The 26216-nt window shown below is 35.7% G+C and overlaps 1 protein-coding gene and 1 pseudogene across 1 annotated transcript in view; both read left to right on the top strand.

Moving 5' to 3' along the window:
* GPC5 (glypican 5) overlaps positions 1 to 26216 on the top strand; it is a 2038323-nt gene that overhangs the window by 1174978 nt on the left and 837129 nt on the right. The gene's annotated exons all lie outside the window — the stretch shown is intronic.
* LOC140512768 (iron-sulfur cluster co-chaperone protein HscB pseudogene) lies at positions 3024 to 17425 on the top strand (annotated as a pseudogene).

Genomic DNA, 26216 nt, shown 5'->3' with positions numbered 1-26216 from the left:
ATATTGAATGAGTCTGTTATTTGAGTATAAGTAACTTCTGTGTTGTGCTTTTTGTCCTTCTAAATCATTCCTGCAAATCTTTCATTTTATTTATAAAATTGTTTCTAAACCCTAGCAACATTTCTTCCAAAGTCTGAGACCTTAAAACAAAAATCATGTATATATATTTTCATACATGTATATATACATATATGTACATACATATATACATATGTGTATATGTGTGTATATATACATATATGTGTACATACATATATGTGTGTATATAGATAGATATATTGCTTTAATTGTTTATATAAATGTGTGTGTGTGTGTGTGTGTGTATATGGCTTTAATTGTAGCTCTTGTTCCATTATTATCTTCTACCTTTCTGACTTGCATATTGCTGACTCCAAAATATTATTTATTGTTCATGTGATATTATGTTTACTCATTTTTACACCTTTACTTTCTTAATTGGGACTTTGTATCAAGGTCTGATTCTGTGTGCTTCTAGAAGGAGTGGTAGGGCCCCTTCTTGTCCTGGTCTCTGATTATCTAGGGTTGTGTCACTACTTCCTTTTTCTTTTGAGTGCTTTGTATTTCACTCAAGCTTTTAGTGTGCTTACTCATCTGATCTAGGCTAAGTCTGGCCTTTGCCCTCCTGGTCTGAACATTGTAGGCTCCCAGACTTAATTAAGAGTAACAGTGGAGCTTTAGTCCCCAAGCTTCACTTGTGTGTCTCTGGTTTTTGAACCTTTCTTTTTGTTCCTGATATACACAAATTTAGCATCCAGGTTTGCCTGCTTGTCTCTTGTCTGTACACTCAAAAGCTTCCATACCTGGCACTCTTGAGCTTTTCTAGATTGACCCCCTTTCCTAGTGCATACAAGTTTTTGTTTGTATCTGTGCAGACCTATGCTCTAAAAATGCGCTCATTATAATCTATTTTTTACTTGCCACAATCTTCTTTTGTCATTCTTGCCAGAGGAGTTATAAGTGAGTGCTCCCTCACTCTATTGTCTTGCCCAGAAGATTTTTCTATTTATTATTATTTTTTTTTCCACTCGCTAGCCCTATAATTTTCTGGACCAAAGTGCTCGCTAGCATCCACACCTTTTCATATTGTTTCACCTATTAGATTGTAAATTCCTTGAAGGCAGGTTAGTTAGCCATTCAGTAAGCATGTTTTAAGTGTCTACTATATGATAGGTACATTGATGAGAATCGGGGATGTTTAGAAAGGCAAAAGACATTCCCTGCACTCAAGGACCTCACAGGCTAATGGGAGAGACAACTTGCAAATTACTCTATACAATGTATGTGTATGTGTACATATGTGTGTATATGTATGTATACATATATATGTGTATATACAGGATACATTGGAGATAATCAGAAGAGGGAAGACACTCGCATGGAAGGGAATCAGGCAAACTTATTGTATAAGAAGAAATTTTAGCAGAGTTTTAATTTGTATTTCTCTGATCAACTGAGATTTAGAGCATTTCTTCATATGACTATAGATGGATTTAATTTCTTGTCTGAAAACTGCCTGTTCATATCCTTTGGCCATCTATCAACTAAGGAATGACTTCTATTCTTATAAATTAGACTCAATTCTTTATATATTTGAGAAATGAGGCCTTTATCAGAGACATTTACTATAAAAATTGCTTCCCAGCTTTGTTTTCCTTCTAATCTTGGTTGCATTGATTGGTTTTGTTTGTGTAAAACCTTTTTTTATTTAATATAATCAAAGTTATTCATTTTGCATTTCATAATGCTGTCTATATTTTGTTTGGTCACAAATTCTTTTCTTCATCAATCAATAGGTAAATTATTCTATGCTCTCCTAATTTGCTTATAGCAATAATGTGCTCGTAGAATCCTTTATATCTAAATCATGTGCCCATTTTGACCTTGTGTTTGTATACAGTATGAGATGTTGGTCTATACCTTAGTTTCTGCCATACTTGTTTTCCAGCAGTTTTTGAAAAATGTTGCATTTTTATCCCAGAAACTAGAATCTTTTTATTTTTTATCAAATAGATTACTATAATCATTTAATACTATCTTATTTACCTAATCTATTCCACTGATCCATGACTCTATTTTTTAATCAGAACCAAATTATGTTGATGATTGTCATTTTATTCTTTAAATTAATTTATTTGTTTTCATTTGTCAACAATCACTTCCATAAATCTTAAATTTCCTCCTCCTCCCTCCATGAGAAGGCATGGAATCTTATATGAGTTTTATACATACGTTATTATTAAGCACATTTTCACATTAATCATGTTGCATAGAATTAAAATGAATGGGAGAATCCATGGGAAAAACCAAACCAAACCAAAACATAGCAGAAGAGAAAACAGTCTGCTTCATTCTGCGTTCCAATTCCATAGTTCTTTCTCTCGATATGGATGGCTTTTTGCCTCAAGAGTCCTTTGGGAATGTTTTAGGTCCTTGCATTGCTGTGAAGGGCTAAGTCTAGATGATTGTCATTTTATAATACAGTTTACATCTGGTACAGCTAAGCCACCGTCCTTTTGTTCTTCCAGATGTGTTTTGTTGTTATTTTTTCTAGCTCTATAAAATAAATTTTTGGTAGTTTGGCTAGTATGGCACTGAATAAATAAAATAATTTAGACAGAATTGTTGTTTTTATTATATTAGTTCTACCTATCCATGAATAATTGCTATTTTTCTAATTGTTTAGATGTGACTTTTTGTTTGAAAAGAGATTTGTAATTGTTTTCATATAGTTCCTGAGTTTGTCTTGGCAGGTAGATTCCCAAATATGTAAATTGTCTACAGTTATTATAAATTGAATTTCTTTTTTTATCTCTTGCTACTGGGCTTTGTTGGTAATATGTACAAATGTTCATGATTTATGTGGATTTATTGTGTCCTGTGATTTAGCTAAAGTTGTTAATAATTTCAAATAGTTTTTTATTTGGTTCTCTAGAATTCTCTAATTTTACCATTATATCAATAGATAATTTCACTTATTATTTCCCATAACATAAAATGGAAAATTAAAAAAAATCGTAAGTAAATTATCTTCATCATGAATCTTCATGATTTCTTCTCATATTTGCTTCTTTTTCCCATGACTTTGGAGGAGAAAACATTATGGAAACTGTTTCAGTTAGGATTAATGGAAAATGAACAGAAATGCTATCTGAGCAAACAATGAATATAGAATGCCCAACGAGAAAGAGATAAATAACAGGTTTCAGAAGGAAATCATGAAAAATCACAGCTTCACTTTATGATACAGTTGAAAGTGGGGATTGAAAATAGGAGACCAGATTGAGAAAATTCTTTTTGAAACAGAATCTCTATTCAGACGGAGTTTGGTCACTTTTCTCTTTAGTTTGCTGGCCTAGAATGTTTGTGTAACTAGTTTTATTATTGTAGGAATGCAAATTAAGTTAGTGAATCTAAAAAGCACTGGTGAGCAAGAAGCAGAGATGGTGAGCCACTGGATACAAGACTAGTTTCAATGATCTGTTGCCTATACCATTCTTCTGGTATAGTTGTATGATGGTTTGAATTCCCGACTCAGCTTCACAAGCTGGATATTTATCTACAGGGGATTTATACGATGAGTAGTATGGAATGGAAAAGCGTTTATTAAGTGCTTATCCTCTCCTAACCAATGTACTAAACAGTCATTACAAATTGAAAAATGAAACACATTTATTACAAGAAATACACCTTGTTACTGAGGGAAACATACAAGGGGATTCAGCTTTAGGACAGGTGGAAAACCTGGTATCCTTGACTTTACAGTGGGATTGTCCTTGTCTTCTCCTTGGTTGTAGTGGCTAGAGGCCACAGGCTTTCCAGAATCTTGGACCAGTCTTTTTCTGGGGAAATTGATCCATGGTCTGAGGAAGGTCTTAAAGTGTGATGTTCTTTGGACTGTATTGAAGATCAAAGGAGGTAACATAAAATACTTTGTAAATCTTAAAGCCTTTTTAAATTATTATCAATATTACACTGCTCTGCCATGTTTCTAAAACTCTTACTAAATGCATGTGCAATATGTTTTTATAAATGACTTTTAATAGAAATGCACCAAAATAAAAATGAAAAAAAAATGTTTTCCTAGAGGGTTGGGGAGTATGAATCAGAATTTTATTTGAATAAATATGTGCCAAACTCTAAGAGAAGAATCTGGAAAACCAGCTTCCAAAGGGCAGAGTCGAGATGAGAACGAGAACTAATTCTAAAAGACTGAAAAAAAAGCTCAAAAAACTAGGGTAATTAGTGAACTTTCTGTTATTATGAAATGCACAAAACTGTCATAAAGAATGAGTGCTTGAGTGAGAGCACATATGTATGTATACTTTACTACTGTTAGGGATCTAGCATTGGTCAGTTATAATAAGCATTTAAGAAATTTTTTTCATTCATATTATTTGATCTTTATAACTTTGTGAGATAGGTACCATTTCTGTCTTTTATGGATGAAGAAGTAAATAGAAACTATGGGAGGTCAAGTGATTTGGCCAGGGAAACACAAGAAGTTTTTGAGGCATCGTTGGAACTTGTTGCCTGACTCCAAGGCTGAAGACCTATCCATGATGCCACCTAGCTTCCACTAAAATATAACGTCTTTTTTTGTCAACATACCCAAACTGGGAGATAATGAAAGCTTGACTTCAACCACCAATTACGGTTAAATTGTGACCTATTTTTAAACAAAGAAAACCAGCAAAATTTCTCTGTGAACAGATGTTCCATCTAATTTTTGTGCTCTGGGGAGAGGATTGGAATATCGTAGTGTGCCAGTGGTCCCATATCTATTCCTGCCTCCTCTCCAACAATAGAAATGAGAAGGGGATAGAGACGAATTACTGCCAGGGTCAGTGAGCTCTCTCTTGAACATAGTAGGTACATAGTAAATTTGTTGAGATAAATCAACTGTGTCTAAGAACAGATGGCCAAGGATTGCAGTTACTCATATTAAAAAAGATTGGATGTGAAAGGAAAATGAATTTCCTTTTTCTTCCTTCATTTCCTTGTGCTTCTCCCTTTAGTCCTTGGAACCCTCAATTTAATTTAATAGCCCCCAGGCCACTCTCTCCATGGGAATGTGTCCATGCATCTTTATACCACCACAGTGACACCCTGTTTCCCCTAAAATACTTATGTGTTTATATAGCAAGGCAAAATTGTCCACAGGAAAGATAATACTCTCTGAACTGAGGGATAGGCAACCATATAACAACTGACAGATTATTTTTTCTTTTCCCCTTATTCCCTAGAAACTTGTCCGCTATGATCCGCCATGCCACTGTTAGCAATTAGACCTCTCTCACAGCAATAGCCTATAGTTAATGTTCATCATTGGCTATAATACAAACACAGCCCCAGAGCTTTGAAAGAGTAAATTACTAATTACCACCAGGGTACCTTTCCTCCTTTAGGAAAAGAGACATGTTGAACATGGTTAACATTTTAAACGTTTATTATGCAAATGCGATGTGACTATTAAGCAATAAGGCGATTTCCAAATGTGGTCTATAGACTGGACTGCAGATTACCCAAAAAGGATCTCCAAGAGCACTTAGAGCAAAGGTCACATCATTAAAACAAATATTCCCCCAGGGACACCTTTGGAAAGTGATAACGTCCTGGCATGTTTCTTTTCAATTATGAACTAAAATCAGTTGTATTAATTGCACCTACCATATTCATATTGTACAAATCAGACTCGAGAATGTTTATTTCATGAGCCATGGCAAATTAAGCCATCTTTTGAGTTTTTTTCTTTTTGACACTGCTAGAGGTAGGTAGGTTGTACAATTAATAGAGGGCAGGACTGGGAGTCAGGAAAAACTGAGTTCACATCTAGTTTCTTACAGTTAATACCTTTGTGCTATTCAGCAAGTCATTTAACCTGTGCTAGCTTAATTTCACTCACCCACAAAATGGGAATTATTATAACACTTACCTTATAAGAGATTTTGTTAAACAAAAACTTATAAAGTTTTCTACAAATGCTAGTTATTGTTATCATTATTTATAATTTATTTCTTTTAATTTTCCATTTTCCCTTTTTTTTATATCCAGATTCATGATAGTTCATTTTATGATGAATTTGAGGAGCCATGCTTTCACTTTTTGATATTGGCACACAAAAACAAAATCAAAGTCTCATATGCAAGAAACTTTCCTGTAAATCATGTAACTGCTATGAAATCTGACAGCTGTCAGTGAATGTTAAGTTGAAAGGACAATGCTCATGACTGTACACTATAGGCAGAATTCACATTTACTTTTTACTACCTGAGATGCCTCCTGGATGCCCATGGAGCAACTGTATATTTAATGGCATTGTGGCATAGGATAGTTCTTCAAAGGTACTGAATCTCTTATAGACTGGGATCTTCATAAGTACTAAGAAGGTTCACAGAGAACAGTGCTGGACCCCTCCTGGTATTTCTACTAGCTACTCGCTACTATTTCAGTTATGTATAAACATCAGCAGCTGATACTTGTCCCTCCAAAGAAACTGTTCTCTATGAAATGTGTGCAGTTTATTAAAATGATACATTCTTTTCTATGGCTGGTTTTGGTCATCTGCTGTCATTAATTTTACAAAATATCTCCATCTGATTGGTAGTAGAAGTAATATAAATTTTTATAAAATAAATGAAAGTCTGACTGGTTTTGTTTATGACATATGACAGGTGTTTTTCTTTGTGTTAAGAAAAAAAAGATGGAGGGTGACAGGAGCAGATGCTCCATATGGCAGGGAGCAGCCCTGGTCCTGTGAGGGGCATGGTGTACCCTGGGGAGGTCAGGCAGCAGCAGAGATGGAGAGAGGAAGCTTCAGTATCCACCTCCCAGCAGTGCATTTAGCTTCTGGAGTTGCTGGGGGTAGCTGGTGCCCTCAGGTGGAGATAGGTTCTTCTGCTGAGTGCTACAACCACCCAGCCTCCTTCCACCTCATGAACTGTGGCCAGTCCTTCATAATGGATGTCCAGAATCTGAAGCCTCAGATACCAGTAGCTTCAGTGCCAAATCCATCCTGATAGCTTCATCTAGAAATGACAGACTGAAAGGGGCATCTCAGAACAGCATTCCATGCTGGTGAATGAGGTCTACAAGAACCTGCTGGCCTGGTTGAGCCTTGACTTGTATCTGCTGAATCTTAAGGGCTGAAGATATCAGAAGGCAGAGACATTAACATGAACCTGGAATTTCTTGGAGAAATCATGAAGGTCAATGAGAAGCCCACTGGAGTTCACAGTGAGACAGAAACCTTAGAATTAAGCAGAAGGAACTGACCGAAGATTTGGGCAAAGTTTTTGAACAGGGTGATCTTCAGAAAGCCAAGGAATTTTTTTTTATTTTTTATTTTTATAAATGAAATACTTTGTTAATTTAGATTCAATGGTAAAACTAAAGAAAAGCTCATCCTAACTGGAGATGGATGACTCTTCATAGTGTCTTTGTCTCCATTAAATTCTTGTATCCATACTTTTCTTTATGTGTTTTGGTAGATTGGGAATATGTGTGATAAATACTTATTTTGTCATAACTGCATAACACAAAAGAACATTAAAGCTGGGAGGAACCTTAGAACAGGGAACATCAGAGCTGGAAGGGACCTCACAGGCCATCTAGTTCACACCTCTCCCATTTTACAGAGGAAGAAACTGAGGTGGGGAAGGGACTTGCCCAAGGTCACATAGCTAGTGCCACAGATGGGACTGGAACCTAGGTCCTCTAGAGTCTAGACAGCCTGTGCCCTTTCTACCACTATAGGTTACCTCCAAATGAACTTCTTTTTAATTGAAATAATTCTTTAAAAGTACAATGTATTTGAGGAATGTTGGAGGCTGAACTAATTGAATTTAGCCAGCATTCAGTATACATTTACTAAGCATCTACTATGTTTCAGGCATTGTATTAAGCACTGGAGCCAAAAAGTAAAACAAAAAAACAAAACAGAAACAAAAACCCTAAAAAACTACCAGTCCCTGACCTCAAGGAATTTTACTACGAGTAGGAGAGAGAAAATTCAAATAGCTGTGTACCTACAGAGTAAATTAGAGGTAATATCAGAGAAAAGGCATTAGCAATAACACCAGGTAGGCAATAGGCAATAAATATAAGCTCTTTGAATGCTGCTCAGGGTCAGCGAGGTGGCACAGTGGAGTGAATAAGCACTGCCCTTTGATTTAAGAAGACCTGAATTCAAATCTAGCCTCAAATACTTACTAGATGGGCAAGTCACTTAACCCCATTTGCCTCATGTTCCTTATCTATAAAATAAGCTGGAGAAGGAAACGACAAACCACTCCAGTACCTTTTCCAAGCAAATCCCAAATGGGGCCAGAACACAACTGAAAACACCGAACAAATCATGTTGCTAAGCTGCAAACAAAAAGACAGTCCCTCATGATTGTAGATTTATAGCCTATATCAGATTGCTTGCTGTCTGGAGAAGAGGTGAAGAAGAAAAACTTGGAACTCAAAATTTTACAAAAAATGAATGTTGAAAACTATATGTAGTTGAAAAGAATAAAATGCCATCAAATTTAAAAAAAGATAAAGGGTCATTATTCATACACTACATGTGAAAAATTTAAAAAAACTGTTTAAGAAACAGTAGGATTGAATCAGAAGTCAAAAGTTACAAGGGCTTGGGTCTGTAAAAACTTGACACAATGCTTTAGGAGGAAAGGGGTCTTAATATTTTTCGTTCTCTCTTCATAAATAGGTGATCCTATAATCCTGGGATGATTGGAATGCACATTGCTACAAAAGCATACCTATAACAGTGAATCAGGGCATACATTTTAAATGGAGTAGTTTTCATTTCTATTCAAAAGGTTATGTCATTAAAATATGTAGTTGATCCTTAGTTCTTGAAAGCTTTGCCAACATAATCCTAGAAGATCCTGGAAGGCTAAAAATACTTTAGGTACTTGACGGGTGCAGTAATGGACAGACCTCTGAGGACCAGCCTGGTTATGTGAGGACAGGCTCATCCTAAGACTGATCATCACAACTAGTAAAGCCTCTCTAAGAAGGCTTGCTGCATCATGATTGATATTGGAGTAGGGAACACTTCTAACAGGTTCTTGAAGTAAGAAAATTTTAATTAATTTTTAAGCCTCTTCATTTATGTTTATGTAGTGGTAATGAAAGGATATGGCTACTGGGAAATGAAAACTACCTCAAAAAGAAATTTGCATGCACACATATACATATATGACTGTATGTGCATACATGCACACATATACATATACATGCATACACACACATATATATGTATATATTGGTGATTAGGAAAGCACGAGAGCATTGTCCGTTATCTAGAACCCCAGCCAGCATGCCATCATGAAATTGATGTACAATGCTGGTGAACTTCTCTGGGCAAGCAAATTTTGACCTAATTTTCCATAAGCCCTCATGACTAACAGTATCACAGACCTTGGTCAGATCTACAAACTTTGTGTACAAAGAGGTCTGCTCTGCTCCTGATATTTCTCCTGAAGTTGTCAGGCATGAACTACAATATCAACTGCTCCTAAGATCTTTCTGAAGCCACACTGGCTCTCAGATAGATGACTATCTTCCAGGTGAAGGATCAGCCTATTTAGGAGGACTCTGGCAAGAATCTTGCCAGCAATAACTAAGAGAGAGACTCCCCTGTGATTGTCACAAGACAATTTATTTCCTTTACCTTTACAGAAATGAACGATGGAGGCATCCTTGAATTCCTGGGTGACAACCTCTTTTTGTCATATAACCTGGAAATTTTCATTTGGCTTTTGCATGAGCAATGGATCCACCTACCTTGTAAATCTCAGCTGGAACAGAATCAGCACCAGGTGCTTTGCCAAATTAAAGGATCCTAATGGCATTCAAAGCCTCTTCTTCAATTGGAGCTTCAGCTAGGGAGGGGCTGACCTCAACCGGAAGTAAATGGTTAATGGCCTCAGTATTGATTGAGTGGAACAGGGCTGTGTGCTTGCTCCCATGCTTTTTAGCATGATGTTTTTAGCCATGTTGTCAAATGCTTTTAATGAGGAAATCAAGATCAGCTACATCACTGATGGTAAATTCGTCAACTTGAAATGACTACAAGCCAAGACCAAAGTGGAGGGAGTGTTGGTGCATAATTTTTTTTGGGGGGGATGATTGTGCATTCAACGCAGCCTCTGAAACTGAGATACAGCAAAGTATGGATCAATTCTCTGCTGCTTGCGCTAGTTTTGACCCAACAATTAATACCAAGAAAAGTACAGGTGCTTCATCAGCCACTACCACACCATCCATATGTGAAATCATTGCTTACAGCAAATGGAGAAGTTATGAATGCTGTGGATTAATTCATTTACCTTGATGGTGCACTTTCCAGGGATGTAAACATTGATAATTATGTTGACGCATGCATTGCCAGAGCTAGTCCAGTGTTTGAGAGGCTCCAAAGGAAAGTATGGGAGAGAAGAGGTATTTGACTACCAAACTGAAGCTCTACAGAGCCATTGTGTTGACCTCATCGTTATATGCTTGTGAAAACTGGACAGTATAGCAGTGTCATGGCAGGAAACTGAATTGCTTCCATGTGAATTGTCTTAGATTCTGAAGATCACCTGGTAGAATAAGGTATCAGACACTGAGGTCCTTATTGAAACTAATTTGCCAAGCATTCACACTGCCTCAGAGAGCACAATTCCAGTGGGCTGGCCATGTTGTTCAAATATAAAACACATATTTGCCATAAAGACTGTTTTACGGAGAATTCACACAGGGCAAATGTTCACACTGTGGTCAGAAGAAGTGATACAAGGACACTCTCAAGGTTTCTCTTAAGAACTTTAGAATTGATTTTGTGACATGGGAGACACTGGCACAGGACTGCTCAGCATGGTGTGCCCATATCGGAGAAGGTGCTGTGTACTATGAGCAAAGCAGAATTGAAACAGTTCAAAGGAAAGACAAATTTAAAGTATTCACCCCAAATGTTCACATGGACTATTTGTGCCCAACCTGTGGTAGAGCATATTGGTCTGATCAGCCACAGTTGAATGCACTGAAACTTGACTCTAGTATAGTGATGTCATTTTGATTCCTTTTGAGAATGAAGGACAACAGCAGTGTGTGTGTGTGTGTGTGTGCACGTGCACACACATGCGTGTGTATATGTGTGCATGTGTGACACACGCACATTTTAAATGAAAAGCAGTACCACATAACTGTTAGTGTTGCTGTTTTAGTCATGTCTGATTCTCCTTGAACCTATTTGGGTGTTTCTTGATAAAAATACTGGAGTGGTTTGTCATTTCTTTCTCAAGGTCATTTTAAAAATGAGGAAATTGAGGCAAACGGTTAAATGACTTGCCCAGGTCACACAGCTAAGAAGTGTCTGAGACGACATTTGATCTCAGGGAAGATATGTCTTCTTGACTCCAGGTGCATCATTCTATCCATTTTGCCACCTAGATGCCCCAAACTAACACCTAGCAGTGTTTTGATTGTGAGAAAGTTATAAAAAGCATTATTCTCTCTCTCTCTTTCTGTCTGTCTGTCTGTCTATCTCCTATTTATGAGTAGCTGAAATTCCGTGTATATGTGTGCATGGACTTGAATAGCACAGTATGGAAAATATTTAGAACAAGAAACATTTGAGTAAATTTCATATAAAAATGTGCTACTAAAAGGTTGCAAATAAATCATATTTTGGGGATTCTCTCCTTTCCTCATTGATTCATATGATGTTTAGAGAAACGTCTATTATTTCTGGTATTTTTCAGATTACCAGTTTTGTTTTTCTCTATGCTCTCTAGTCTCTCTGTCAAGTAATTACTGATCTGTAAACAAATATATGCTGAAGAGGAGATATATTTTTTGTTAAAATTGTCAATGTTTTGTAAGTTGGATGAATTTTTATAATGTTACCCATTAAGCACTAATTCCATTCTTCTTGAAAATTTTTAATTTGATATAATAAGACCTATGAGGAAAAAGCAAATGTGCTCTATCTACAGAGACTAATATGACTTCACAGGGAATTCATCAACAACTAAGATTTTTAAAATATTTATATATGTATATATATGTATGTATATATGTGTATATATATGTATATATATATATGATGAAGCAAGAGCATATAATAGAGGAAAAAACAAAGAAATAACTGTCATTTTAGAATAATGTCATATTCACAGGCTTTTGGAGTTGTATGAGATCTCCGAGGCCATCTCAGAATGACCTGAAGCTGTTACTAAATGCTAAGGACAACAAAGTAGAATTTTACCTAAGCTCTTCTGGGGATATAAGAGGGGTATTAAAGAAGGGATAGAATAAAAAAAAAATATTATTTTAGGTAACCTACCTATATTTGAGGGCAGATAATATCTAGATCAATATGATATTCCATTGAAAACTTCTACCTTTAAAAATAAATGTGGCTGCTGTAACCTTATTGAGGGTATAATGTGACTAGTATTACACAGGGCTAGGTTAATTGATCTCTTTAAATTCAAGAGTGGGAGGGAAGGTATTCTGTGATATGTAAAACTGGAGGACATCTTGACATACCCTTCAGAGACAAAAAAAGAAAAAATCCAGTAGCATGATTTTTTAAAAAGTTTCTTGATTAAACTGGAATGTGGCAAACTGCTTTCATTGACAACATAATTAAAATGTAGTAAGGGAATAAAGCTAATTATTAAAATACATTTAGAAAAAATAGAAGTAAAAAGTACGAGTTAAGTCCATTTCCCAGAAGGGATGTTAATGATAAAGGACAATGGAAAGAAGGTAGAGCTAGTCAGCTCTTACTTACCAGCTGCCTCATTCCTTTAAAACCATTAGCATGCAGGCTATTTTGATTGCCAGTCATCTTTTGTTCCTGTCTCCTATGTTCTGTCTCCCAGGTCACTCTTGACCCTACGTCTCCCAGGTTCTTGAGTCTTCCAGATACTTGTATATTAATTTTTAAGTTTACATTCTCATTCATGACTGTCCCTTCTCTTTATACTTTCTACACCCAAAAGTCGTCAAAGCAGTTTGACTCTATTAGGTAAAAGCCAATACAAATACAAGTCTTGCTGCCTCTCCCTCTCAGAAAGCAATAGGTGATGCCTTATGACCCCTAACTCAATACTTCATCTTGATGCTGGCTTCCTTCCCCACCTCCCTCAATACTATATATTTACATTCCAGGCCATTTTCCCGGCAGGCTTCCTTCTTTATCTCATCCTTCTTAGTAATTCATTCCAGCTCTATACTGAGATCTATGCTTTAAACCCTCATTTCCTTGTTCTTCTGGCCATTGTGCCTTCCCCAAACCCCAAGTATGGGTTCGTTCTATCATCCAAAGCCTTTGCTTCTAATCATGTGCTCCAGAAAAGGGGCTAGAGAAAATCAGAAAATCATGCTGATTGGGTCTACCTGAAGTATACATTATATAATCTCTACTGGAGTCTCAGTAATACAGCAAGATAATCCATTCACACCTCTTGAATCAAATTACAGTCTCACTTATCATAGCAGCTATACTGTACCTTTTCACTCCTTACTCTTTTTCACCTCTCTTTCACCTTCAACACTGTAGACCACCCTCTTCTCCTACATAATCTCTCCTCTCTAACTTCTCATGATTTTAATCTCATCTGGTAGGTTTTTTTTTTTAACTTGTTTAACCACTGCTTCTCAGACTCTTTTGATGACTCTTTATTCAGTTCCTACCCAGTAACCATCACATCTCTGCTCTGTTTTTCATTTTCTGATCACATCACTTCCTAAACTATAATCTCTGTGAAATTGATTCTGAGATCCAAATACCCAGCCCTAACCTCTCTTCTGAGCTCATCTTCCATAAACTCCTTTTTGGATATCTCAAATTAAATGTCTAACAGGCATGTCTAACTCAACACTTTTGAAATAGAATTTTGTCTTTCCTCTCTTCTAAATATTTATATTACTGTAAAGTCTATGACCACTCTTCATTCATGCTCAAAATCTTGATTTTTTCCTTTTCAGTCACTCTCAGTACACAAATCTGAATATCTCGTATGTTTCCAATCTTTATATTTTCTACCTTCATGATGCCTTCTGTATATGTTTTCTCTTCTTCATTTACTAACCACCACCCTCATCTAGGCTCTCCATATCTCATGGACTATTATGATAATTTTCTACTTTATTTCCCTGACTTAAGTCTCTCTCTATTCCAGTCTAACCTCTGTTAAACTGCTAAAATGATTTCCCTAAAGTTCAGATCTGACCAAGCTGCCTCCTTCCTCTTAAAATCTGACTCTCTTTTACCTCCAAGAACAAATATAATAAAGTCTGGCAATTAGAACCTTTCGTGGCTTTGTCCTTTTCTTTCTTTTCTGTCTTCTTACTCTTTATTCCTTGTTGCATTCACTAAGATCTCATAGCTCTGATTTCCTTACTCTTTCTTGCACCAAATACTCACCATCCTGACTCTATGCCTTTTGGCTGGTAATGCTTACCTCTTCACTTCATTCTCCTGGCTTTTGTATCTTCTTTTGAGACTTAGAACAGATTCTAGTTTCTGCAGAAAGTCTTTTCTGCCCCTCTCCTGACTGCTAATGCCTTCTTTCTGAGATAAGGCAGTCTGTATATCTCATATGTATTTATGATTTACATGCTTTTTCTCTTATTAGAATGTGTGAACTCTGTTAGTATAAGAATTATGTTTGCTTTTCATCATATTGCAAGAATTTAATCTAGGGCTTGGCATATAGTAAATGCCTGATAAGTGCTTTTTGCCTGATTGAATGATTGCCCAGATCTAACAGGCAGTCCCAGATTGCATTACTGTATTACCTGTATGACCTCATGCAAATCACTGAACTTTTCTGGGTGGTCCTCAGCTTCCTCTTCCATAAAATAAGCTAGTTAAACCTCAAGAACCCAAAGGTCCCTCCTAGCTATAAATGTACAGTCCTATAATCTTAGTCATCTGGCGATTCAGAGATCAGTTTTATAGGCATCCATTGGAGAAAACTGTCATTGGTAGAGTTTGGTTCAACATTTTTTTTTAATCAAGACACACTTAGGGGTAATGTAACAGTTGTTTTTAGGCATTTGAAGGCATTTGTGGTAAGAAGATCTTATTTTTTTTCTAATTGATCTAAGAATGAAGAACCTAGAACAGTGGGTATAGGATGCAGAGAAACAGACACTGGATTAATGCAAGACAAAATTGCTTTACAAATTATAGTTTTCCAAAAATAGAATGGAGTATGTTGAAAATGCAAACCAATTCTGGTTGCCATCCCTGTTTTGCTCACAGTTATTTCTCTGGCATCAATACCTACTCTTGCTCTCTTACTGTTTTCTAGCATGAATACTCCTTGGCTAGGTTGTATATGACTGTGTTCATTCCATCACTCCTTCCTACTTGTCCTCCCCAGTGGATCAGTGGATTATCTTCCAGAAAAGACCCAGTACAGAATCAGACTAATCTGGATGATCTTCCTTTCTCCCATCTTTCAATTCCTACTTTTCCTAAGGATATCTCTATTCCTAGTGCCCACAGAGCTTGACATGTAATGTTTTTTGGTAGATTAATTCCCACGGTACTAATGTTCTATAAACACCTTTCTTTGTGTCCATGAAAACCCCACAATATCTGATCACTTAATGACCAGATCTGCATCATTTTGTTTTGCACATTCTCTCCTGCTCCCAGTTTGGGAGAGGCCAAAGACTAAGAGGTGTGCCTACACATATAAAAGGAGAGTGTGAATTTGAAAGGATATGAATTCCTTCTATCTTATTTGCACAGGTGGAGTTTAGTCACAACTTGATTAGCTGAGTTGTAGCAGTCCAAATTCACTAGATAGAGAAAGAGAAAAAGCGAGCAAAATTGGGAAATTTTAGAATCATCAGATTTGTAGCATCAACCTAGCAAAAATAAAAATGGATAGAGAATGAGAGGAGAAAGAGCCAAATCTAAATGCTAATTGGATTTGATTTAATTTCTTTAATCTTAGTGTACTTATATGCCTGGAAGTCCAAGCGATGTGTGTATTTTTAAAATCAGAATGATAAAGCTGAAAAAGAAAATATAGTGAAGGTTAGATAGTCTTATTTGAAGTTCCTCTAGCTTTTCTCTGGTGTTGGAACTTAGAAATGCTGGCTAAGACTGTGGGTACGTTATTTAAGTTCTCATAGAAAAAGGACAGTAGAACAATTCTGAAACAGTCTTTTGAAAGCAAACAAATTGTACCAATTCAAATTAAGTTAAATCCTTTTAAAAGAAGAATTAAAAATAGAAAATATTGCATTAATCACCCACTTGACTGTTTAGGGCAAAACCAAGTCAATTCTGTCAAGTTACTGACAGGAGAGTTAATGTTAAACCTGATGCACTGAGTAGAATACAGAGTCCTCCATGTAGAGTTAATAGACCTGGTTTCTGGCTAACTCTTTCACCTTGGCTGTCTTCATTTGTCAAAGAGTTGAATTGGATAATTTCTGAGTCAGTCCTAAATGTGTCAATATGATGCTAACCACTCATCCCTCCCATCTCTAAATCCATGGTTGTATGAACAATTAGCATTATTACAAACAATATTGAATACATCACTACTATCACCATTCCTTGATTCCTATATATATTTATACATATATGTATGTACATACACATATATAATAAAGAAAAAAAATAAAATCATCAGCCTGAGAAACTCTGAGATTTTCTAAGCCTACTTTTCCATTTTATAAAAGAGTAAACAGGGATTCATTGAGATAAAATGATGTTTCAAAGCTTACACAGCCATTAGTGTCAGAAATGGGATTAAAATTCAGGCCTTCAGGCTTTAATTTAGTTCTCTTTTGACTGTATTTTGATGATCCTTATCAGATCCTTACCTTTCTAGCCTTTTTATTTTCACCCTGCTATCAAAATGAGAGGAGATTTCTGGGATTGGAAATGGTGAAGTCTGATCTTGTCCTACAAATGGCACAATCAAGGGTGGATATTGACCATGGCAAAAGTGTAAAGAAGTCATCAATTCATTGAGGACAAATAGAGAGAGATAGCCTAGCTCTATATTTTTCTGAGGCACAGTAAGTGGTAAGTGGTAAGTGGCACAGTGAATAGACCACTGGGTTGACTTGAATTCAAATCCAGCCTCAGGCAATTGCTAGCTATGTGGTTCTGGACAAGTCTTTTAACTTCTGTGTACCTCATGTTTTTTAATGGTAAAATGGTGATAATAATAACATCTACCTCCTAGGGTTGTTCTGAGGGATGGACACACACACACACACACACACACACACACTCACACACACCACACACACACACACACATACACCACCACCACCACTGCCACATTTTAGTATATGGCAAATTTATTCCCCACACTTGTGTGACAGACTCATGAGTCTTCAAAATACCAAGACAATTTAGATACTCTCTCTCTCTCTCTCTCTCTCTCTCTCTCTCTCTCTCCACATATTTATATATGTATGCAATATATATCTTGAAAAGATGTTAATTATCTTCATTATCTTCATAATACAGATGAAGAAATTGAAGGAAAAATTGAAATTGAAGTAAAAAGTAGTTAGTGACTTTTAAAGGTGATACAAGTAAGTAGCAGTTTGAGGATTTCAACTCCAGGACTATGGGATTCTGGTTAAAAATCCAGCCTTACTCTCACTGTTACATGCTACCTCCCAATTAATACATATAGTTTGGAATCTGCATAGCTTTAGGTAAGAACGTTTCCCTTGAAGTACATGATATGATATTCCAAGATAAGGATGTAAACATCTTAAATCTTTAGAATGAAATTAATATAATAAATGCTTTAATTATTTTGTCATCTGGATTTCTCAATTTGTCTGGTGTCTTCAGGATTCTGAAATTATTAATCTTATTATTCATTCATTTCAATCATGGCTGACTCTTTGTGACCTCATCTGGAATAATCTTGGCAAAGATCCTGGAGTGGTTTGCCATTTTCTTCTCCGGCTCATTTTACAGATGAGGAAACTGAGGCAAACAAGTTTAAGCAACTTGCTTAGGGTCAAACAACTAGTAAGACTAGCAGGTCTTACTGACTTAAAGCCCAGTGTTCTATCCACTATGACACCTCAAAAAGAAATAGAGCTAGGCTACCTCTTGCTATTTGTCTTCAATGAATTGATGATTTCTTGACACTTCTGTTACGGTCCATATCCACCTTCTATTGTGCCATTTGCAGGACAGAGTTAGACTTCAGGCTTCTAACTCAGAGGGGAGGGGAAATATGTATGTATTAATATATGTATGTATGTGTATGCACATATGCATACATGTTTGTGTGTTTATATATGCATATACATACACACATATATGCACACATATAGATATACACAAGTACATGTGGAGAAAAAGCAGGAAGAAATAGAGTATGGGAAAACCATTGGCTCAGTGAATAGAGCTGAATTCCAATTTAACCTCAGGCTTACTACCTATGTGACCCTGATCAGGTCACTTCTGTTTACTTCAGTTTCCTCAACTATAATATGGGGATGTGAGGATAATAAGAGTATTTAACTTACAGGATTGTTACAAGGATCAAGTGAGACCATATTTGTAAAAAGAGCTGTTTAGCACAATGTCTGGCATGTAGTAGGCACCATGTAAACACATTCTTTTCACCCACATATGCACACATATGTATATTTATATGTGTATTTGTGCATGTAACATATTGGTGTGTTTGTATATATTCTCCATCATTATTATCATCTGACATTGTCAATATCAACAAACAAGTGAATGGTGAATGTAAGTCTAGTGAAATATTTGCCAACGTGCAACTAGTGATGTGGAAGATAGCACTAAAGCCACATATGATCAGAAGGAGGAATGAACCAATTGTGAGGTGAGGGTGATAGGTAATAAATGGAGAGCTTAAATATCGTGCTGGTATCCACCAGCTTTTCAAGGTCCCAGAGGCTTTCAGGTGCTTGCACAGTTTTTCTGCAACAGCTGAACAGAACAAATAAAATAATTGCGAATGATTTTAAGGTGGTGAGTCTCAATGGAAGACAGAATTTTGAGGAGAAGGAAATCAGGAATCTGTTCCAAAGACTGGTGGATACCTTGTGCGAATGCAGTGAGGTGAGAGATGTGGTACTGAATTTGGGAAATATCTGGTAGTTCAGATTTACTGGAATCTAGAAGCTTTTTTATGAAGAAAAGTAGCAAAAATGAGATGGATAAGATAAGTAAGAGTCAGATTATAAGGGACCATAAGTTCTAGGCTCATTTCTTAGCAAAGGAGAACAACTTATATGTGTTCTCCCCATAAGGAAGTGACATAGTCAGACATGGGTCTTAGACTATTTTAAGTGCAGAGTAGAGAATGTATTAGATAGAGAAGAGACTAGAAGTTAGAGAGACCAGTTTGGAAGCTATTACACAAGTCCTGGAGAAAGATGGGAAGGACAACGATTCTAAGTGCTAAATATAATGGGTAATTAAATTTTATTTCAAGGCAGGTCAAATAATTCAGAGGAAAGAAATATATTGTATTTTTAAAAAAGGAGTTCCATATACAGAATTCTAGAAACATTTTCTTTAAGAATTTAGTTTTTCCTGGTATGGTTTCATAATACATGCCTATAGTTTCAGGATAAAATTAAATAAGATCATTTTATTAAAGAAGAAGGAAAAGGAGAAGATTATTCTGATTTTCACCATTGTCACTGATTTAGTCTAGTTGTGTCAGTTCACATTCAGGTATCACTTAATACAGATAATATGCTCTCAAATTCTGGCAGTGCAATGCTGAAAAATAGTGTATCTCATGCTTTCAAAGAGATTATAGTCAACTAGAAAGGGAGGAAACATGCACAGATCAACGTGATTTAAAGAAAAAATGTGATAAGACCAAGGAAAAGATCTAGACAACGTATTACAAGACATGAAATGGGAAGATCTTACAGTCAGTTGTCTAAATTTTTGCATTTTCTGAGATCTATCAGAACTGGAGAGGCATGGAGGAAATAGAAAGGAAGTCATAGCAAGGATCTTAAAACAAAACATTTTTTCCCCAGGAGAACTCAATTCAATAAGCACTTATTAGTATCTATAGTGTGCCAGACATTATAAGTCTTGATACTACAAAGACAAAAAAAAATACTCTCAGTAAGCTTATTCTTTGGGAGAAATTACACAAATAAGTACAGAACTCCTAGGAGAACATGGAGAGATCAGGAAGTGCCTATTGCCATGGTAATATCTGTGCTGAGCCTTGTAGAAGGTTAGGAATTCCAAAAGGTATTGTAAGAAGAAAGAGGAAAGGGAGACAGTTTGGAAAAAGGAGAGAAAGCCTGAGATGCATTTTGGTGTACATAGAATGGTAAGCAGATCATTTAGGATGAAATAAATGTTATGGAAGAGAGGGTAGTAGGGATAAAGCATAATGCTTTATCTAAGTATCTAAGCTTCTTAGATTCTTCTGCTGTTCTGAGGTAATTTTGACCATATTGTTCTCCTTGGGATAAATTAACTTTATATTATTAACAACTAATTACTTACTTGTGATCCCTTCTTTGCCTTCTATTTTTGTTAAAAACCTACTTCTGAAAAAATCAGTCAGTCACTGAAGGGCCCTCAAGACCCTTGCTCTTTAGTTGGACAGAACCCCACCCAAATGGGAGAACTAATTTCTGTTGAGTATGAACAGAACCAGTCAGATCTAGCCTTTGCCTGGAGGAGGAGCTCCTTGTCCTTGGTTCCTTCCTTTAGAATTGAGGGCAACTCAGTTCATGAAGGAGAAAACAAGCCAGAGAGGTCTGGAAGGAAATGGCTTCCCCTGCCCAGTTTGATGGAGGCTGCTGAGTCATGATCAAGTTACATTCTCAGCAGGAGGAACTGAAGACTTTTAGCCCTTCTACTCATTAAATGTCCACCAGTTAGGGTTGATTTTTCACTCCTTAGAGGAGTTTCCTTTCACAGTGGATTTAAGACATTTCAGGGTCTCTCTTGGCATCTTTTGATACCAAGAGAAACTACTGATCATTAATTTATTGTTTGCCAGCTAGCCTAATTAATAAATTGAGCCACAAACTCTTGTCTCTCAGGGTTTTCATTTGTCTTACTCTGAAATTCATTTTTCTCACTGTGATTTTCATATCACTTGTCTCAATCATATTCTTAAATTACAACCTAACTACTTCAATTATAAATCCCCTATCAGTTAAAATTGTGTCACTACCAAATAAGGTTCAACAAACAAACTGAGAAGTGGCTATACAACTTCTGTGAAAATACTATTAAGAAAAATGCATGTTTCTCAATATCTTCAAATATAGAAATAGAGTTTCCTTAACTATCCTCATTAATGTAAAATTTAACCCTGTAGTCAATAAGTCCTTCTTCTAAAAGTAGAATGAAAATTGGTTATTACACATCCTTGAAAACAATTACATCCCACAGCACTTTTTCAGTACATTTGAACTACTATGGTCCAGATGTTTAGCTTCAAGTAAAACCTTGAGAAAAGCTGAAACAAAGCCAAAGAAATACATATGATGTGAAGATCTGCTTGGGGAATATGTAATTATAGTTTTTAACCTTGACCAAAATGAAACGAGTAACTTGGATTAAAAAAAGACAGAAATGAAAAGCAGTCTTAAAAGTATTGTCAATTCATTATGTTACCTTTGAGATGAAGACTCAGTTTGTCTTTTCATCTATCAAAAGTTATGCTATCACATTGGTCTTGAAACCAAGAACTAGGTTTGAGTCCTTGTTTAATTTACTAGTTCTGTGTCCAGAAGCCAGTGAAGTAACCCTTCTGAACCTCAGTTTTTTCATCTGTAAGATGGAGGCAGGGATAATTCAGCCACCTAGAGTATTTAAAATGGTTCTGAGGAAATCACTTAAAATGTATAGTGTATAAATGGAAATTCATATTATTGGCAATGATTTTGCTGCTCAAAGAAAGCTCTTTATTGCCTGGCATCTAAATAGAATAAGAAATTAAAAGGCAAAATCTTATTGTCAAATGCTTAAAAGACAATAGGCTCAAGTGTGCAATGTGTGTAAGTAGATAATTCACTGAAGAAAACCATAGAAAGAATAGTAGAAATAGACTACATGAACACAGTGAAAATAAATGATGCAGACAACACAGTTTTGAGGACAAAAAAGAAGGAAATAATCAAGATATTTGAAAGTAGAGGTAATATCAAAGACCTGAAAAAATTCTGAATTTTTGTTTTCAGTACCAAAAGATAAGTATTTGAGAAAACATTAGTAACTTCTAACCATACGCTTATATTTTTATATCCATAAAATATTTATGAACAATCTGCATTCCTAAAAGGGATTCTTGCATGGAAGTTTGGTAAAGGAACAAGCAGGGTTTCACTAGTAATATTCTACAATAGATTGAATCTTTATACTCACAGTAAAAGATCACTCTAATTATTCAATATATATGCACATATATGTATTTGGTGGAAATATACATACATGTATAATATATTCACATATACATAATATACAGTATATATGTTCACACATATGTGTACATATGTGTATGTATAGGTATTTCTGTATCCATCTCTATCTATATCTATTTGGTGGAATTTAATATGGCTCTCCCCCATCAAGGGATGTATCAGAATCATAGAAGATTCTTTGAAAGATGAAACATTAGATACAAATGTTTTACAGCTCCCTGATACGTAATCTAAAACAAATGCATTTTTTGAGCTCATTGAAGACTCCCCTCCCCAATGATGGAGACTACAATTCATCATTCCTGCCAATTCTGTGGGATTATTGTCAATATTCTCAACAAAATTCACCACAGGTATCCAACCACTACTTTGAAGGCTTTCGACATCAAGACAGTGCTAGTACAATACTCCATACAACTCTTATTCCTTCTATCTTGCCATGTGACCAACTCTTCTCTCTGTTACACAGTTCTTTCACTTCCTTTAATTCTTTTCCTCTTGGCAGTTCCAAGTTGGTTTTGTGTTATAGTCCGTGAAGCTCAATTTTAGCCTTTCTGGTGCTCTCTGTATTATGCTCATATTTAGATACTTTGAGACAGTAGTGCTTAAGGTTTCTCTGCACTAAAACAACATTGGTAAAATGATAGTTTTGAAAAGGTGGGCCTTTTCTATTACCATAAGCTTGAAAATAGCAGAAGTTCCTTGAAGTTTTCCAAAAGCAATTGAGTCTGCTCTCCTGCTTTTCAATTCTGGGTCCAGCTGATTTTCAATCTATGCTATAATGTTGGATGAACTCAATGGTATTAAGCTCAGTGTTTATTCAGATTCATGTAAAAATCTGGCAATAGATAGTTTTCATCTATTAGACCTTTATCTTGGTAGATGGACAAGCCTAATCCCATTGAGTGATCACAGATCTCCTTTGGGACTCTACAATTTCTTGATCCAATCAATACAGTATCATCTATGAATAGTAGCAGCTAGTAGATCACATCATCCACTGAACTTTCCTTTTTCATCTGAGCTCTGCTGAATGGTTCTCTACCACAGTAGTAATAGTATTAGTCAGCATATGTCTTCATGTTTTATGCCATGCCTAATATTTATTATCATAGATTTACTGAATGGTAATTATTTCTCTTGTCACATCTTATGTGCAATCTTTAATTTTCCTGAAATGGGAATGGGGGATGCCTTATAGAAAAATAGCCCATAAGGCAGCATTCTGTTCTCCCAAGTTATTTTTTCCTAATCAATGAACAGTAAGTACTATGGAATCTTATATTCTTTACATGTTGCAGTTAGTTGTGAAATGGTGAAGATGTTGTCCATTGTTAAATACAATTTTTTGAGGCACTTGGGGTTAAATGACTTGCTTAGGGTCATATGACTAGTATTTGTTTGAGGACAAATTTGAACCCAGGTCCTCCTGACTCCAGAGCCCATGCTTTATCTCCTGAGCCACCTAGCCAACCCTAAATATCATTTTCAAAAGTTTGTCCATAGCTCCTCATAAAGGATGCCCTTGATTTGTTGGCTATATACGCATTTATTTTCTTTATAGGCATGTAGTTCAGTAGTTGTTGATGTTTTCTTGGTCACCTTTTTTGTAGACTCAGAAATGTCTGAGTTTTTTCCGTATGCTTTCAGTATCTTTAAATTACTTGTAAATTGGTCCCTCAGTGCCCTTACATCCTCACAATTGTTTCACCTCAAGCACAGATAATCTATATGTTGATATGGATCAATATCTAAATATCTTTTACCCTCATGTATTGTACTCATGTGCATATGGATATATGTGTGTGTCCATGATTATGTGTTTGTACATACATGACACATACAAAAGTACAAAAGTTACAGACATTGAATGGCATGATCATGTTGCTGTCATGGGACAGCCACCACCTCTCCTTTCTCTCCTTGTTCTCTTGCAAGGTGTTCCTCAAAAGTCCCACTGTATACTGTATGTGAAAAACCTCTGTCCTTGCATTTGAGTGCTGAATACACACAACTTTACTAATTGGTCAGTCAGTGCCTTGCAAGTTTCCTTACATACATGCATACATATCTGCTCACATGCCTAGGGATCTATATACATGCATATGTACCTATATTTATGTATAGTATAGTTGTATGTACACATGTATGTAGGTGTATCCACATACACTATGTCTCTGAGTATTACTATGTATGCATATGTGTGTGTACTTGAATCCAGGACTCATTTTCACATTTGTTCTTTTTAATGTCATTCCTATATCCTCTCTAAGCTTAAGGACTGTGGTGTTAGCATCAAAGTCTGCACCTAAATTCATTCTGATTTAATTAGATTTGATAGAGAAAATATTGTTATAGTTTTCACAATTTTTTCTACTTTAATTTGGAGTCTACATTTAGTTTGTTTTCTTTAGTATTTTTGTGATGACTTTGCATAATTGGATGTCTTGCTAAGCTTTGTTTAGATTACTTTTCCTCTCCATTGTCTTTAATTTCTTTATGAGTTGATGTTGCTCATAATTGTCTGTCATCCTTCACAAGATTTTAAACAAAACTTTATATTCTAATCTTTTGACATCCGTTTCTCTCCATTCACAAAGTAAGTCAAATATTTGTTGGCTAACTGGCAGTTTTTGATATACTCATTGTAGCAAGTAATTTATAGTTATTTAATTTCTGGATGAAATTATGACAATTAAAATGTGTATTTCATTTGCATTGTCCACTTTCTATTTTAAAAAAATCAGACAGCTCCCTAATATAATTCAGGACTAAATCTTCTTAATTGTATGGCATAACGTTTTTCTTATTACTCTTTTTTCTTCTTGTAAATATTAGAAAATTTGCTCTTTGCTCTGAAAAGTTGATGGTCTGACTTTACAGAGACAGTTGACTCAGGGATGGTGTCCATGCTCATATTAAACCTTTTTATCTATCTGTTAAAATATTGTCAATTTCATTCTTTGAGGCTTGTTATTTAGCTCTAATCATCATTAATGTCAAGGAAGGCTCACTAATACCAAATACATTAGTCGTTATCATGGAGTATAGCCAGCATAAAATCCAAATTAAAAAGAGGTTTTCTAATGCTTTATTCTGTGAATAACATTTTACTAATTACAAAAATCCTGAGATGTTTTAGGTCCATAGTCTTTCAAAAGACTTCAACCTACCTCTGCATACAAGGCAAACCAAGCAAATAAAGAATCCATATTAGTCGCCATATTATCTATGATTGGATGGTTAATACATAGAAGCACTCCATAAATACATATACTTTGGACAATTGAGAAAATAAAATAATCTGTACTGACAGTGAACAGAAGAAAGAGAACAACTAAATTGATTTTCTTTGGAAAACAATGCAGTGTTCTTCACAACCTTATGAATCTTTGTAAAAATCCACATTTATACTTGCATATAGTATACGTATGATTATATATACACACCTACACATATGTACATTTACACACATACGTATACACACATCCTTCCTCTTTACACTGAAGTCATTCACAGCAAATTGAAACCTTTCTTGTGACAAAAACCACTGAGCTAAAGCATTGAATAATTGAAATATGTACTGTATTCTGTCCAAGAGTCCTCTTCCTTTCTGCTATGAGGGAAGAAATATTTTTCATTATATTCTCTGGGACATTCATCTCTCCCCCACCCATTATTACTGAGTGTATAATTTTAGTGTCAATATTCTATAGGTGCTTCAGTTTGGCTGCAAGTCA

Source organism: Notamacropus eugenii, chromosome 6, assembly GCF_028372415.1.
Source record: "Notamacropus eugenii isolate mMacEug1 chromosome 6, mMacEug1.pri_v2, whole genome shotgun sequence".
In the NCBI taxonomy this organism is placed as follows: Eukaryota; Metazoa; Chordata; class Mammalia; order Diprotodontia; family Macropodidae; genus Notamacropus; species Notamacropus eugenii.
Note: the sequence above shows the minus strand (reverse complement) of the source record. Positions and strands in the feature narration are given on the sequence as shown.